Below are 16,420 nucleotides of genomic sequence, written 5' to 3'. Positions count from 1 at the left end.
TAATACGTTTTATTAGGAACTTTTTGTTATCTTTTCTTCCCTCCTTGAATAAAACACACAATTAAAACAAGTTGGTGTAATAAACCATACTTCAAACGATTTCTACAACCATTTGGCCGTAAAATGGAATGCATTTGTGCCCGTTCCTAAGATGGACAAAGGCATGCAAGAACAGCATGATACAGTAGAATACATACATCATAAAGTATGAAGCCAACCGGTTTACTGATAAATATGTAATAAGATGCCTTTTCCCCGTTTGGAAATGCTGACTAGACTTTGCGCTTGTTATGTTTTTCTAGGTTGCATTAAGAGCCTTAAAAAATACACACACATACACAGAGACCAAAAACATAGAATGCAAGCATTAAATATTTATCTTCCATGCCCGTTTCGTGCAGCAGCCAGGGCCGGGATGCAACGATCAAATGTGCAAACACCAAACGGTTCAATCGACGGCCTTGTAAGAAGTGGAAGCTATCGTTCGAGTTCGAGTAAGTCCCATCTTAAGAACAACCTCCAAGTTGTCGAGGAAAGAAGTGGTGCAAAAAAAGCGCATAACCAATGCGGATCTTGGATCGTAAAGTGTGGTCACTGGGCGCGGATCATCCAACCGTGAGCATCGAGAGGGCAGCACGCAAGCAGGTAACACCCCAAGAAGGCTGCATCTTTGAACCTTTGTGTCGAAGGATCTTCTTGTCCAGACAAGTGTGTTGCCGCCAGGTGGTGACTAGCATGGGTAGAGGTCAGAGTACTGAGGGTACCGTTGTTATCATAGTAGTAGTAGCCAATGCGCTAAGATGCATGATGGTAATAAAAAAGAAATATTATACACCGCGTGGCCGGAGAGAAGTGTCCGCCGTTCGAAGTTAAACCATACTGCTGCCCCAGTGCAATAAAGACGAACTGATATCCCGGGGCTCAATAGTTCTGGCGAAGATTTTGGAGAGGACTATTGCGTTGCTAGAACTGGGTGGTAAGAAAATTGATTGGAGACAGAGGAATGGAAGGTAAAGCATTTTAGGAATGTAAGTGTGTGAGAAGTTCCCATCAGGGTTGTGGTGCCTTTTGACTTCGGGTTGGCAGAGTCGAGTGAGGTACTCAAGCTATTGCACAAGCGATTGACTATTCGTTGGTGTTCCACGATTGTGGAAAGCTACGGTGAGATGAAAATGTACTAAACCTGGGTTCTAGTCTCTCTCTCTTTCTCGCTTTTACTTGCATTCCACTAGAAAATGATATGCCATAAGACTTCCGTATGCAAAACGACTGGCAAAGCTTTGGAGGTTCGTTAGACGTTGTTCGACATCTGGATTTCCGGTGTAATCCGCACGTACCCAAAAAGCAGGCAACCTGAAAAATTCCACCAGGTATGCGAAGCTGCATCGGAAACCCGGTAAAATCACCACTACTGCACAACTCCATTTCGATGGCTTTACCAACGTATCGCCTTGCTCTAAAGCTCCACACTGGCTCAATGCAGGGCAGGTAACGGTTGGGTATTTGCAAAACTTAAGCATGAGTGTGATATTTTCCATTTTTAACGAACGTACGCGAATGGTACGTACACTGCACAGGCGATACCGGAATCCTTCCCTGATGCTTGACTGCCGTTCAATGATACGGGAATATCACGCGACCAAACAGGGCCGTTGTGAGGTTGCCAGTGTCGATTGAATGTGTAGCAACACTTGTAACACGACAAGATAGTTCTCGTTTCGATGGGGTTTGAATTTGTGTTTTTTTTTGCTTTGTTTGTTTTGGCTCCATGGAAATGAAATAATGCAAGGATTTGAAGGTTTGATGTCTGTTTCGGAGTAAATCCGATACCGACCGTAGTGATGTTCAAAGTTAGAGGAATAAATGATATGTGCATACGAGGAAGCAAACTTGTGTTGATTTAGTGTTACGGTGCCTTTTTGTTTATAGTTTAGTAATTTTCATATTCCTAAGGAGAATGATGTGCTCTGGAAAGTATTGCCTCACCAATGATTTTGGGCTAACCACCAATTTTGAAGTTGCATGTTTCTTCGTTGCACCGCGAAGATATTTTCCATTAAGGTTGTTGTAAATAGCATTTAAATACAAATTCTATAACTAGGTATATCTTCAAACAATCGGTTACTAAAATACGTGTGATGGTACCTGTGATTTCGTTTTCATTTCCAACCTCGAAATGATCGTATTTAGCGTACGTCTTTGTGCCATGGAAATCCAACGAGAATAACAAAACACTTTTACTCACTCGTATTAAGTGATTTAAGCTGCAAAAGAGTAAGTCGATAGTCGGAACAGAGAATGAGTGCATTAAAATGCAAAAAGTAGTCAACGGATTAGTTGAGAGCATTTTTTCTATGAATTACAAAAGAGTAAGTACATAATGCAAATCCTTATGTCACTCTGTTTCAGCGTAATTCTCTGAAATCAGTAATTCCTCTTATGTCCAGTCATAACACAGTCATGATGATCCGATTCTTGTCCATATTTTTATATTGAATCTTTTTTTTTACTTATTTCGAATTGTAATTTTCCACTTTCTGCTTTCTTAGTTTATCCAACTCCCATTATCCACTCTTTGTTCTCCTTTCACTGTTTGTTTGTTTGTTTGTTTGTCCTTTCATTTAGGTGTTTATTTTTAGCTTTATTTGAATTTAATAGTTTTAGCATTTTTTTATTACTTATTTTCCCTGCTTCAAATCCTGCGGTTGTTACTTTTGTTGAAATTATTTTATGAGAAATATATTGAAATAGAATATTAAAATTGAGATTATACCATCATTCGCTATTCGTGGATATTCAAGATATGCGGATCTTCGTGGATTTGCACTACTCGTATCTTGGGAACATCCTGCATATGTAAACTTAAACACATAAAAAAATAAATGTTTTATAAACTAATTTGAAAATTGTTGATACTATTTATGTCGTTAGTTTTTTGTGTTTGCTAAAACTAAAAGTGAGCGCTAAAGGACGAAACAAATACAATGCATGGTTTTAGTTGATGTTATCATTAAAAATGAAATTGATTGTTGTGCAAAAACATTAAAAGTGATTGAAAAACACTCCCTACAGTGTCGTGGAAAATACAACATTGCAATGAAAACTGTTTATTGCTTCTAACGCAATAATTGAAACAAATGTTCGCACCGAATTTAACCGTCGCGTGTTTGTATTTGTCACGCGCGTAGCTAAATACCATTAATGCAAAATCGTTGCCGGACGAGATAATCGCTCACCCAATCAATGCGGATCGTCCTTAACCGATGAAGTACCTGTGTTCAACTGCGACAGCCGTAATATGTGTGACGAAAAATCCCATTAACGCAACGAAAGAAATGGGCAAAACTCGTCCGTATTTTAGGGGAACGGTCACGACCATCAATGTTTTTGACGGGCGTGAGTTTCGTGTGATTGAGTGGGAATCGATTCAGCTTAAATGAGAGAAAATTGGGAAAAAGTGCGGACAAGCACTTACGGCCAGTTGGACAGCGGTACAACAGAAACTGGGGCACTGTATAAAATCGAATTAAGAGATTAACGGCGAGTCGTCTTCGGCCCCGTCGTCAGCCGTACCATGGAAAATTCTCATTAGTTTCACCCCACGTTGATTGTCCCGAGCGTTTGTCCCGAGTTGTGGCCTTTAATGAATATTTAATTAATGTGGTGTGTAACAAACGTAACCGAATGGAGGTATAAAGAATGGAGGCTTTTTGGCTGCAGCAAATGGGTGCCGAATATTTTGTTTTTCGAACCGCGGCTGCCGTGTCTCGGCTGATCTTGATAGGCAAATATTTACTTTTAACCCTTATCTTTCGTTGTGGTGGGTGGCCTTCCCGAAAATGGCAGCGGTTCGTGTGCAAAACGTTATGCGAACGGTAAACAGATCAGTGACGTAGAGGTACATGGGTGACTGCCCACCGTTTTGTCAAGATTGAATTTGTATTTAATTAATATTCATACAAGTATATTGTTTTGCTTCCATTGGATTTGCTAGGTGCAAAAGGAATAAATTCCTTTAATTAGAAGGGCACGCAGAAAAGTAAATAAAAAAAAAATCACGCACCACGGAAGGTACCTTTTTTTTCTGCCGGCACCAGGCAAATAAATTAGCAACGCTTGTAACGGCGGTTGACAAGCAAAATAATATATTGCAAAAACAAAAAAAGGTTGGAAAACGATGAACTCTTCAAGATTCATCCCACTCAACGTGCCTGCCCCCACACTGACCAAAAAACACACTCACGAAAACAAGGCAAAGTTTATCAATATTGTACGTTTGCCCAGTCACGGTCAGTCGGGCCAAGTTTTGGTTACAAGTGAAACGCCCACACCACGGCAGCACTCGACCACAGAACCGAACGTCAGAATAGAATGAATTACCGGAATGAAAGAAGAGTGATGTTTGTGGAAAAGTTTTCCATTTGCCGAGAGGTAGGATTTCGTGATTAATTAATGGTATATGGCGCAAGAGTGCGCGAACTAGGTGAGTTTAACCGCCGCCGAGGGGTGAATTGCACGCAATTTTCGGCGAGTCAATAAATTATTACCGAGATGTTTTGTAATGCCACAGCCCGCATGTCGGATGGCAAAAGGAAAAGGTAACCAGGCTGCGGATCGGGGAGTGTTTTTGTTTTCTTTACCGTGATGGAGTTACGATAGTTGGTACCTTCATCACACCAGCGTCCAGTGGGGGGAAGATTTTTGGGTAAAACTTCTTTTCTTTTGCTTGTCCGTCAGTGTGAGATAAATGTGGCGACAACGAATGATAAATAAGATTATCGGTTGCCTGAAAACACCCGGCTCAGATTGATCCACTTCAAAGGCACTAGCAAGAGAACTGATCGTAACTCGAATGGCAAGCTGCAGCTGAAACTGGGTTGGGCGCAGAGTTTAATGAGGTGTCGTAAAATTTGCAGTCGTTTGTTTCTGTCCGATTGTTCAAAAAAAAAAAAAGAACCGAAAGACATTTGTTCGATTTGGCATTTGGTGAAGGACCTTTTTGTTGTTGTTACGATTGTGAGTGCTGTTTGGTTCGATGTTATGGATTTTTTTTCTTATCCAGAGCTGTACGGTAATAAAAAAAATAAGACCGATTCGATTCTATTTATGGTGTACGAAGGATGATGTTAAATCGGAAACCAATGTACAGTGACAATTTAATGTGGCAAATTATATGAAGCAGAGCTAAAGTAAGCAATCGCAACGGGGGGTTGTCGGGTGAGTTTTATTTCTCAATTTTGTTGCATTAAACAGCACGATGTTTTTGTGTTTTGTAGATTTGATTTGTTTTAAGAATTTGTTTTTATAAAATAATATAAAAAAATGTACAATTAAACTGAATATATCTATAAAGAGAATAAGCTGCTTGATATGCATTTTGCTTGCCAGCAGTGTTGCAAATAACAACTTATTGCTTAACAATTTTATTTACCAAGTTAATGTTCTGTAGGGATAAAACAACTTCAAAAAAAAGAATAAAATATATGTCTAAACAAAACAAATAAAAAACTCGATGAACATGTCAATTGTATCCTCAAAACCCCTGTATTTATATACAAAGCACAATAGGATGAAAAAATATTATCATTTCCTTACAAAAAAAAAAAATAAAATATAGCAAACTCCTTTAGTGTGTCAGGAACGTCCTCCTTTTGCATTTTTTTTCTTCATTTTTTTCTTCCACATTTGCGTCACTTATGAAAGCTTAACCGCCCCTCATCCCCCACGATCGTGTCACAAGGTATGTGAGTGGGCCGACCCAGTTGAGTGTTGGATGTTGCACGTGCTTTGCACCGTCGACGACACACATCAGAAACGATGAGGGAATGTAAAAATAAACGCTCCAGCTCGCAACTACTACTTTGCGAAATCCGTCTTACATTGCAACCACGGATGCTGGACGCCTGCCACCCTTTTTGTGTATGCTCATATTTTACGGTATAAATGAAATAAGGAAGGACACCGGTTCTGGGCACAGGGGGGTTGTAGCTGGTGTGGCAAGTTTTGCCTGAGCTTGAGGTGCTGGATTAAAGCGACATTGCCCAGGGTTTACGTTTTATGATCTTCGTTCGCTCCGATTCAGTCAACTCGAAGCAGTGTACGAACTGCTGGTACGTTAGGGCCTGCTTGCTTTACCAGTTTTGGTCCCGTTTTAATGGTGTCCCATTCTACGGGAGGGTTTCTGTGTCTGTGTGTGTGTGTGAGCAGAACCCTACGCGAATAGGCTTCAGGCTTTTGCTGGTACGAAAGGCTTGAGATGGCTTGGTTGCGCTTTTTTATTTTTTATTTGAGGAGGTTTTGTTTTGCTTCAGCCACGTCTAGGGCTCTCAGCGGCTGTTCGCAGCAACTTTTCGGAAATCGTCTCGAGGATCCTCGTAGAGTCAGGATGCTGTAAGTGATACTATCATCGTTTATGCTTATGGAAAAGAATATTTCCGACCCTCGTGCCATTCACCGTTGCGGGGTGAAGGATGTAAGGATTTAATTTTTCAAAAGGTACGATACCGACGGCATGTTAACCGTACGGCGCTCTAAGGCAGAACGGGTAGTTATTTTCTCTCCTTACGTTCATCATGAAATGTGAAACGGTAGACCGTCGTGGGTGCATTTCTTGGTCATCTTGTTTCGTTGTACAGTTTGCTTAGATAATGACTTAGATGAATGTAGTTTAACAAGGCACAGAATTGTAGGAGCTTTGTTGTGGTTATTGTTCAAAATTAAATGTTACATAATTAAAAGTTTATTTTAACATTTATAATTTAAGCACCGCCATGATTAATGGGTTGTACTTCTTGAACAACAGAATGTTTCATTGCAGAGTTATTGTCGCAATCGCTTGTTGGGAAATATTACTTAAGCTTTTCGCCATTTTCTGACGGTATGTTTGCTGTACTTCTTAGTTCATGACCGTGTGGTCCTATTTCCAAATTTATTCTATTGTTCTTTTATTTCTCTTCCATTTGCTTTAATTTATCTTTCAACATGTTTGACATTAATTTATTCTTAACTATGTCTACTTTAGTTGCCTCCAAAGCCGTGGTAGTTAGTAGCAGTAATAAGATTTTTGTATATTTTATTTAGTTGGTAATTGTTGGTAAAAATTGTAATAGATTGAGCAGTAGAAGCAAAGAAATAATTCAGTGCTAAAAAAAGCAACCTAATATGTTTGTCTAGTGAAACGAAAAATAGCGAACTAATTCCTATATAATCTACTTTGTTCGATCACGAAATTCCGTGATTCAGGACAGTTCTATGGTCTTTTACTTTAATCTTCGGGTTGATGCACCGTAAGTGTTGTTCGAATCTCATATGTTTACTAAGGGCAGGAGATCATAAAAAAATATAATATATTTATTAAAATCACTACTATATATGGAAAATATTATTTAACCTTAAAAACCATTATTGCAGCTAAAGGAAGAAGAAGAAGAAGCTTATTACTATTCAAAATTGTTGTATCAAAATTAAATATAACTTACAAATGAACCGATTCAGTTCCTTTCTTCAGATTGTTTCATCTATAATATTTCATTCTTTTAAAAAAATGTAAAAAACAAAAATTAGAATAAAAAAAAAAAAAACTTTAAGACATGGAAAATAATATTCTTTTCGGAAATTTGATTGTAGAAACCATAAAGTTTTGTTTTTCCGAGTGTTAGCATACCATTTTAAGCATACCTTTTGCTTTCCATGTTTTGGCAATAGTTTCACGGTGGGACGAGGTGAAAAAAAAGATTCCTCCTTCCGAAGAAGTTAGCAATCTACAGCTATCTGCAACACAGAAGCAATCTCAAAATAAAACCGTCTCATCATCGAAAACGATAAAGTGAGGTCCAGCCATGGGTTTCCATGTATGAACAAAGAACGCCCAGTGTGTTGCATTATTAACCAAAGCGCATATGATGATGTTGATTGTGCTCGAAAAAAGCTGCAATGCAGAAATTGAGTCGATATTAAACTGACGAGGGAGAGAGGGTTGAGCTAGGGGCTCATCTGAGACGGTTATAATAACTTATCTTCGGTGTCGAAGCAAGGAATGGTAATGTGTTGCTGGTTGTGAAATGAATGCTGCACAACAAAATCCAGAACCTACGAACACGGTTGTGGCTGACTCGGCTTGGTTGGTGGATAGATTGTGTTTTTGTTTATCCAGATTAGGTTGCAGCTAATGTCAGGGGTATAATATATGTGGTAAAGTTTTGCAGAATGGAAAGAATGTAAGGAGCATAATCTTCAAAATTGCATAAGAATTTTTACAGCAAAAAGAAACAAATAAACGGTTCACACATCGGGCATCGGTGTTTCATCGTTGTTTGTTTTATCAAGAGAAGTTGTTCAATGTGGTAAAAATAGTCCCCTTTCTTTACACTCCTTGCACTGTGTTGCGTAAAGTGTTTCAATTAAAAGATGTTGTTCGTATTTTGCTTAAGATATTGAGGTATTTTTAGGATATTTTTTTTGTTCTATTTGTTTTGTAGAAGCCTGAAGTTTGTCGATTATCAACATTTTTTTGTATTTTAATACTCGCTGGTAATCGCTGGTAATCGCAAATAATAATCGGCTCAAAATGTTCCAATTAATGGCTTTAGATTGCATCTCGCACATCTCCATTGCATTTATGTGAAGCCGTAAAGTACATAAAAATTGAGATCCTAATGTTGTTTATTCTTCTTCTTGGCTTTAACGACCTTACAGGTTATGCCGGTCATTTCTGGCTTACTAGACTTATTTTTACCACGTAGCCGGATAGTCAGTCCTTGCTACGGGGGAACGGTCCGGATGGGATTTGAACCCGGTCCGGCCGTGTGGACTGGCGCCGTTCATCACATGCGCCACCGGGCCGCCCCAATTATTAGCTACTGATAAAACACTAAGATAATGATAAGGTAAGACAATGATTGTGCGTTTGTAATGGTTAATTTTCAACTGTTTTTTCCCTTAGCAAAATTATAACATTCGTCCATCATTTTGGCATATTTTAAATGTGGTTTATTTTGCATATTTGGCCAGTGTTTGGCTTAGAATAATTGAAGCAAAAATTTTAAACGATCAATGAATTAGTTTGATGTTTAAAATGTCTCCGTTTTCTTAAAAATAAAATAAAATTTAAGGGCTATTATTATACCTTCAAGTTACTCATCCTTCAAGCTCATCCTAATTTTAGAATTTGAACTTATTAGATACAAGATTACTTTATTACAAAAATATTTTTTCCTTGCACCCAATAAATGAGGGAAAATTATCTGCCTTTTCTTTGATTTAATGAGAATTAATGATGAGATTAATATGGTAATTTGTTTATTGAACACACAAAACATATGTATTGAATGTCTTTTATTCGTTCGGCTAAACCATTTCGTAGCATTAACAGCTTGTTGCACGTTTCCCTTCAACCGAGCAGCCACCCACAGTCACGGTCGGTCCTTGCCCGCTAAAAAAAAGGGCAGGATCAAGGAAATTGATATTAAAGTGTTTTATTTGGCGTTTAATATCAATCGTCCGTCACCCAAAACAAATCCCGTAATTCATTCTTTCTATGGAAAGCAAACACCATCAATCGACCAGGGTTCGGGGATTGCCCCGGGAACAGCCGACCGGATCGGATGTAGTCTGTTCCAAGCATTGATTTTCCTTCATTTTATTGCGGTTTTGAGATTGAACGGCGAGATAGTGATGTCACAACGGATTTGTGAAGTGGTTTTTTTCACCTAAAACTCCTCTATCTCTCTCTCTATCCCTCCTCCCTTAAATTCGGGGTGTGGAAAAAACCCTCGAAGGAATCATTCGGGATCGTTGCAGTCGCGCGGTAAATCGTAAATCGTCCAACAGGCCGGTACTGATGTCGAAGTTTGTTTTGATACGCCGTCTGAGAAAACCCCCTGCAAGTTCCCGAAACGGATAGATAACCTGAGCCACAAAACACCAAACAGGGCCACCTCCCAGCGGTTACCAAGTGATAAACGAAAACCAAAATACGATGACGGCTCCATTCGGTGGTGAGGTGGCAAGATAGCACTCACGGCTACTTCCCGGCTTTACCCATCGGGTGTGCTCACTCCGGTTTGCTGTTTGTAGTTTGACATTCGTTCACGGTTCAAAGGAGACATTTATTCAAAGCGCATTCGACATGCCGGAAGATTTATGGCCGACCGTATTAAGCGCGCCGAAGAACGGCCAAAGAACGGTGACTGTAATTAAGCCATCGTAGGACGAGCAGTTGCAGTTGAAACTCTCCCTCTGTACGGTCCCAAGTTGGTGCTTTCGGGCCTGACGTTGTGGATCTGCTATCGACACAATAAATCTCCATACAACAGTCATGGTCACCTTTTTGGTTTTTTTTTGGATGATCACCGCATCTCTCTATCTCGTTCTCACAATTCCAGTGCTCGTGCGGAAGCTAAATGTATCCGCTTGAAAGAGTGTCCCATCGTGGCTGGCCTGAAACTGTTGGAAAATCTGGCAACTTTCGTGCGTCCTGCGAGATTTGGCGTCCTGCGAGATTTGGCGTCCTGCATGATGGTAAGAAATGGCACTGTTGGGACACTGTTAGCTGACAAATGCTTTTATGGCATCGAATGCACCTACTTCTGGCATGGTAATGGTGCATCAACGGTGAATGGTATTTTGGAGCGCAAGACGACATGTTAACACCATTACAGGTAATTATGGATTAGCAAAAGATGCAAGCGTTAACCTTACGGCACTAAGTCGTTTTGTTTTCTGCAAACGTGGTTGGATTAGGTTTGTGATTTTCATATGTATATGGTGAGTACAAAAAACTTGTACTTGTACTTCAAACTTTCTTCTGTTTGAAATTGGTTTTATGGAGAATATTATAGAAACAAAGTTAAAATATCGTTGAAGATTATTCATTTAATAAACTTTTAAACACCTCAATTATGTTTAAATGTAGTTAAGTATAAAATCGTTAACTAGAAAATTATTTTTTTTGTATTAAATTTAGACTTTTCTCTTCTCTTTTTTGACTTCCTCTTAATCGCTTGTTAGTTCCCCATATTTAAAACAGTCTTACACATAGGGAAGGCTTAGTTCATTCGTGTTTTGCATCAACAATTAACGTTGCACAAAGCAGTTTGCTTACCGATTACCCCAAAAAGGATTTTGACTTTAAATATATCCGTTTAAAATAATCCTTTCTTATTCAACTATTATTTTTGCGTGCAATGGAGACGCATGGTACTTCACCCGAATCAATGGAGGCGCATGGTACTTTACCCGGATTAATGGAGACGCATGGTACTTCACCCGGATACAGACGCTGGCACATTGTAGGAGCACCGTTGTGTTGCTACGTACATTCAACACCTATATCCCACCTTCGGGCAGAGTTCATTACAGCCGGACGTCTTTTGACGAAGCCCCAGTTGGCACATTCACGAAATAGCCCCCGAACCAACGTTTTGGGAAGGAGTTTTGTATACTTTCCGCTCGTTGCGGATCGTTAGACAAACCTTCGTTGCAAAACCACTTACTGTCTGACGGTCTGAGTGCTGCTCAAACAATCGTGCTGGGCTTGGGCTTGCTCTGTACCGCTATAGCTGGAGGATATTTTGAGTTTAGGTTTTCGTAAAACTTTCCATGAGTTTTTATGGTTGCGCCTTCCCCATATTGCTGAAAGAAGGCAACATCACAAGTTGCTCATATTTGAAGCGTCAAAGATGTTGTTGTGATTTGATTGGTGATGATGCAAAGGGATGGCGGTAAATAGCTTTCTTGTTTTAAGCTCATCGATTAAAAGTGAACCATTTGCTGCATTTGTTTTTTTGTGTGTGTTATAAAGATGGAAAAGACTGACAAAACCATGCAGGACAGGAAGTGGGTCAGCAAACGGACCGACAAGTTTACATAGATATTGTATACAAGGGAAGTGAAGCAGCAATTTCATCATGAAAGCATCACTTTTTACGATCGTGTGGCTACCTAACGCATACTGAAACCGGATGTATCTGTGGCGCGCTCGTTCTGCCATGCATCGAATCGGTGTGTGTGTGTGCGCTGAATAGAATAGAAAATGTCAATTTTCCTTTCGAAGAAGCAAATATTTGCACGAAGAAAATCACATTTTATCAAAGGACGAGAACTAACGCAAAACCGGATGAGTCTTGCGTTTGGCCACAGCAGTCGATGGGGGTAGTGGGGATCGATTTCGTTAGCTTCTGACCGGTAAGATGCCATCAATTTCTAGAGCGCAGATAGAAAACGGGTACCGTTCAATCCTTTTGCCGTCGATCGAGAGGTTCGGAAGAATATGTCTTGGGATCCAATCAGGCATTGCCGACCCCGTCCCCTGCGGTATGCCGGTAGCCCTAAACCGACACCCGCAGTGTTTAGCGTGGGAAAGTGATGAAAGAGTTCAATTTTACACTAGAGTAGCTACCCCGGTACAGGGGATATAAGGATATGCACAAAAAGAAGAAAAAAAACTAAACCCATGAGTTCATCATCGATATTATGAAGAAGGACTAAAAAAGGGAACGGTTGAACTGGTTCTAAAATTTGACTCAACTCCCGAACCAGTTCGAGCGTTTTGTCATAAAAATATGCAGCAAATAACTTCCGGAACTGCACCGTGTTAGGGTTATGCGTGGTCGTATGAAAGTGTGAAAGCGTTAGCCTGGTTTGGAGTGTTTAGTATCAGCACAAAATTGTAACCCGTATTGTGTAATTTATGGTACGATTTACTTAAGATACAAATAGCTTAAACCGACCGGTTTGATAGTCACATTGGAGGGTTTTCACTCGACAGCAATGGTATCAAATCCCGTTTAGATTTTCCTGGAATGATGGACTTTGGCTACCAAATGATAAGCAGCAGATACGGCGAAGGTAAGGTTATAATGACAGACGAAATCAATAAGGAATGGAAGTAATAATTCGGAGGAAGAAGAGAAAGAAAACCTAAATAAAATTTGTAATATGAAGGTCAAATTTATAACAACAATATAGAAAAAAGTATGAGTTAAGATAAAAAAAAACACATATTGATCGTAACATTAGTTTAATAGGATTTTTTCCGATAAATGGAGCTTCAGTTGAAACAAATTTTCTTTTTGGAGAGATTAATCCTTGGTAAGCTCAACACTGTTAGCCCGATCGATTCAATCCTATTGAATCAATGTTCGTTATGTCGATTCCAAATAACTTAATCTTATTCATGTTTGGAGCCAAATAGCGAACAATAACGAAAGTTTAAACTCAATTGATTTCTAACATTTTTTGCACTCGTTGCGATTTATTACAATTAAAGTTGAACTTCCAGTTCACTTTTCCAGTACTTACTTTTCCATAACACAATTTGCATTAAATAAATTTGAATATATTGTATTCCTACCAAAATATCAAGAAAGACAGCATTTGCCTAATTGAAAGAAGAAATGAAGAATTATAGAAAGTCCTCAGAAATGTGATTGCAAATTAATCACCACAAAGTAATGCCTTGCTCACCATGAATACTCTGTTTATGGCAATGAACAGTTCGGTTTGAAAGAAATATTCCAATAAGCGTAAAACAAACAATTGATGGAAATGATACATTATGCACTTATTTTCTGCTATTTGAATTTTAGAGCAGAATCTGCTCCTACATCATCGAAGCACAAAATAGGGTTCCACCGCGGCTTAGAAGGAAAGATACAATTCGTGTAAAAAAACGGGAAGGAGTGCCTTGGTACACGTGCGAGTGTTAACATTCATGACCTGCTTCATAAACATGAATCAATGGTTTTCGGGCGCACGCAGCAGTGACTTCACCCGCCATATTGCTGGTGTGATAAACGATAGAAGAAGCAACCAAAACAAAACACAAAAAAAACGTACACAAGTATTGCGCCATTCGTGATTCACTTCTCAAGATGTTGCGCTAGCAGCTGGACCCTTAGCAGCTGGTACGGATATGTACGCAGCGAGTAGATGTTCATATGTGATTTATGTGGATATGGTAACCATACAGCGCTTTTGCTGTAAGTATTTGCGTATATGTGTGTGTATGGTGAGGGCGTTTGGTTTTGTTGCACGATGAAATATTCATCGTCACAATAGCTGTCTCCCAGCATTGTACTTTTGCTTCGCAATCTGAGCTGACAGAAGAAAAAATAAGAGAGAGAGAAAGAGAGAGAAAAGCAAACTTCACTCCCCACTGAGACCGAAATCATCCAGAAACCACCGACACCAAACAAAAAAAAGGTGGAAAAACGAGACGGAAAAATGCTACGAAACATATGATAATGAAGAATACATTATTTAAAATGCACTCTTCCAACCATCATCATCATCATCATCATCGCCGACGGGTGTGTCTGTGTGTGTGTTTGTGTGTCCTGTCTAGCGAGCCCGAAGGGAGTCAAAATCGTCCAAAGATGTTACGAATCGCCCACCAAATCCAGTGATAGGCCGTGAAACACACCGTCACACCGTCGACGGACAGTCGACTGGCGCGGTGCGAGTGAAGAAAACGAAACGATTTTGGCATTGACCGAAGCTAGCAGAATGTAGTAATGGTATGCAGATGGAAATTTGATCTTATTCCCACATGCCATACTCACACTGGTATTTCGTTTTTATCGAATGTCGAATGCAATCACCATCACCGATGAAAGCTTCAGCGATTTTGGACCCCGTTTCACGAGCTTAAGCCATGCGAGACGGAAAGCTTTGCTTCACCCAAAAAAAAAAAAAATAATCCAAACAGCTGCTCTCCAACATCGCGGAAACCTTTAATGGCGTAAGTTGCATTAAGAAAGAAAATCGGAAGCAGCAGAAACAAGCGTATTTTTGTCTTAAAAAAGCGGAACAAAAATCTGTTCCTATTGCACAAATTATTAAGTTTAAAAGCTTATTATTTTTGTTAACTTTTTTAGCTACTTCCTGTTCATAGTTTCGAGCCACATCCCTAACACACACACCCCATCCATTAAGCCACCCTTTGCTAAGATTAAGCATTTCAGGGGTTTCCATTACGCCAATCCAGTCTCTTGCTGACCCTCAACGGAGAAAGACGTATTTTGGCTATCGTTCTAAACCGGGATAAAATCTGATTTGTTTGGTTGTGTGAGTGAGGTGCGCTGCTGCTTGACAATTATTGGTGCGTAGGTAAATTGGTGTACAGGTATAGTGGACTGTCATAGGCATTACGGGTATTAGTGGGGTGGTATTTGTAAACTTGACATACTTCTGAGTACGTACTAACATCTTGAACGATCTGCTGACCGAAAATGTGGTGGCCGCCTGTCGGCCACGAGGGTCCTTCCCTCCCCACTTCAAGTAGGGACAGGACTGTTCCTCACTGGATGGACAGTAATGATTCTTTCGGAGAGAAGAGGTATTTAGTTCTCAGAGCCGTGGATAATAATGAACTTCCCAAAAACCCCTGGATTATCAGTGACACTATAAAAAGAGTCACCGGTAAGGTAGAATGTGGCCGTCCTTTGGACGCACAAAACACGAAAATTTTAATAGAAACCAGATCTGCTATTGCGTTCGAAAATGCAAAAGATCACTAAACTTATAAACGATGTACCAGTAGTAGTGGAACCGCACCCTACACTTAACAGTGTTAAGTTCGTTTTCTCCGCTAACTCTGTTGGCAGTATGAGTATTGAGGAAATAATGAAACACCTGGCAAATGAAAAGGTTACCGATCTGTACCGCTTTACAAAAAAAGTAAACGATCAAATGTTAGCAACTAACACATTCGTAGCCACGATGAACGCTGTGCGTGTACCAGAACACATTCTGATAGGCATGGAGCGCGTACCAACAAGACCATACTATCCAAGACCAATGCGCTGCGGCTTTTGTCTGCGTTTTGGGCACACCAAAAAATACTGTAAAAATTCCGAAATGTGTGTGAACTGCGGATTAACTGCTCACGGTGCATGCCAATCGGAGGCAAAGTGTATAAATTGCGGTGGATCTCACAACAGTCTTGATAGAAATTGCGAATATTACCTAAAAGAAGTTGAGATAATTAAAATTAAAGTAAACAGAAACTGCACTTTTAAGGAAGCTCGTGACATAATCACTCTCCAGAGACCAAAAACAACCGTAGTACAACAGAGAATTGAAGAAGCCCAGAAAACCGACCACAAAGACAAAATTATTGAACAACTCACAATCACAGTTGAAAAATTACAAAAACAAATTGAATCGCTTACAGAAACCATAAAAAAACTATCGACTCAGAAAACTGAAATCTCGGACAAATGCATTACTGACAAACAAATATCTATTGAAGAAGATGAAGAAGACGATCTTGACTCTACGTATGAAAGCTCTGTTCATAGCGACAACTCAAGCTACAATCCTAAGAACAAAAGATGCGCCGCTTTTTCTCCCGATGAGCAAAAACCACCCACTAAATCTCCAAAAGAAGAAAAGACAAACATTGTAACTCGCAGGGCAA

This window comes from Anopheles funestus, chromosome 3RL, assembly GCF_943734845.2.
Source record: "Anopheles funestus chromosome 3RL, idAnoFuneDA-416_04, whole genome shotgun sequence".
NCBI lineage: Eukaryota > Metazoa > Arthropoda > Insecta > Diptera > Culicidae > Anopheles > Anopheles funestus.
Note: the sequence above shows the minus strand (reverse complement) of the source record.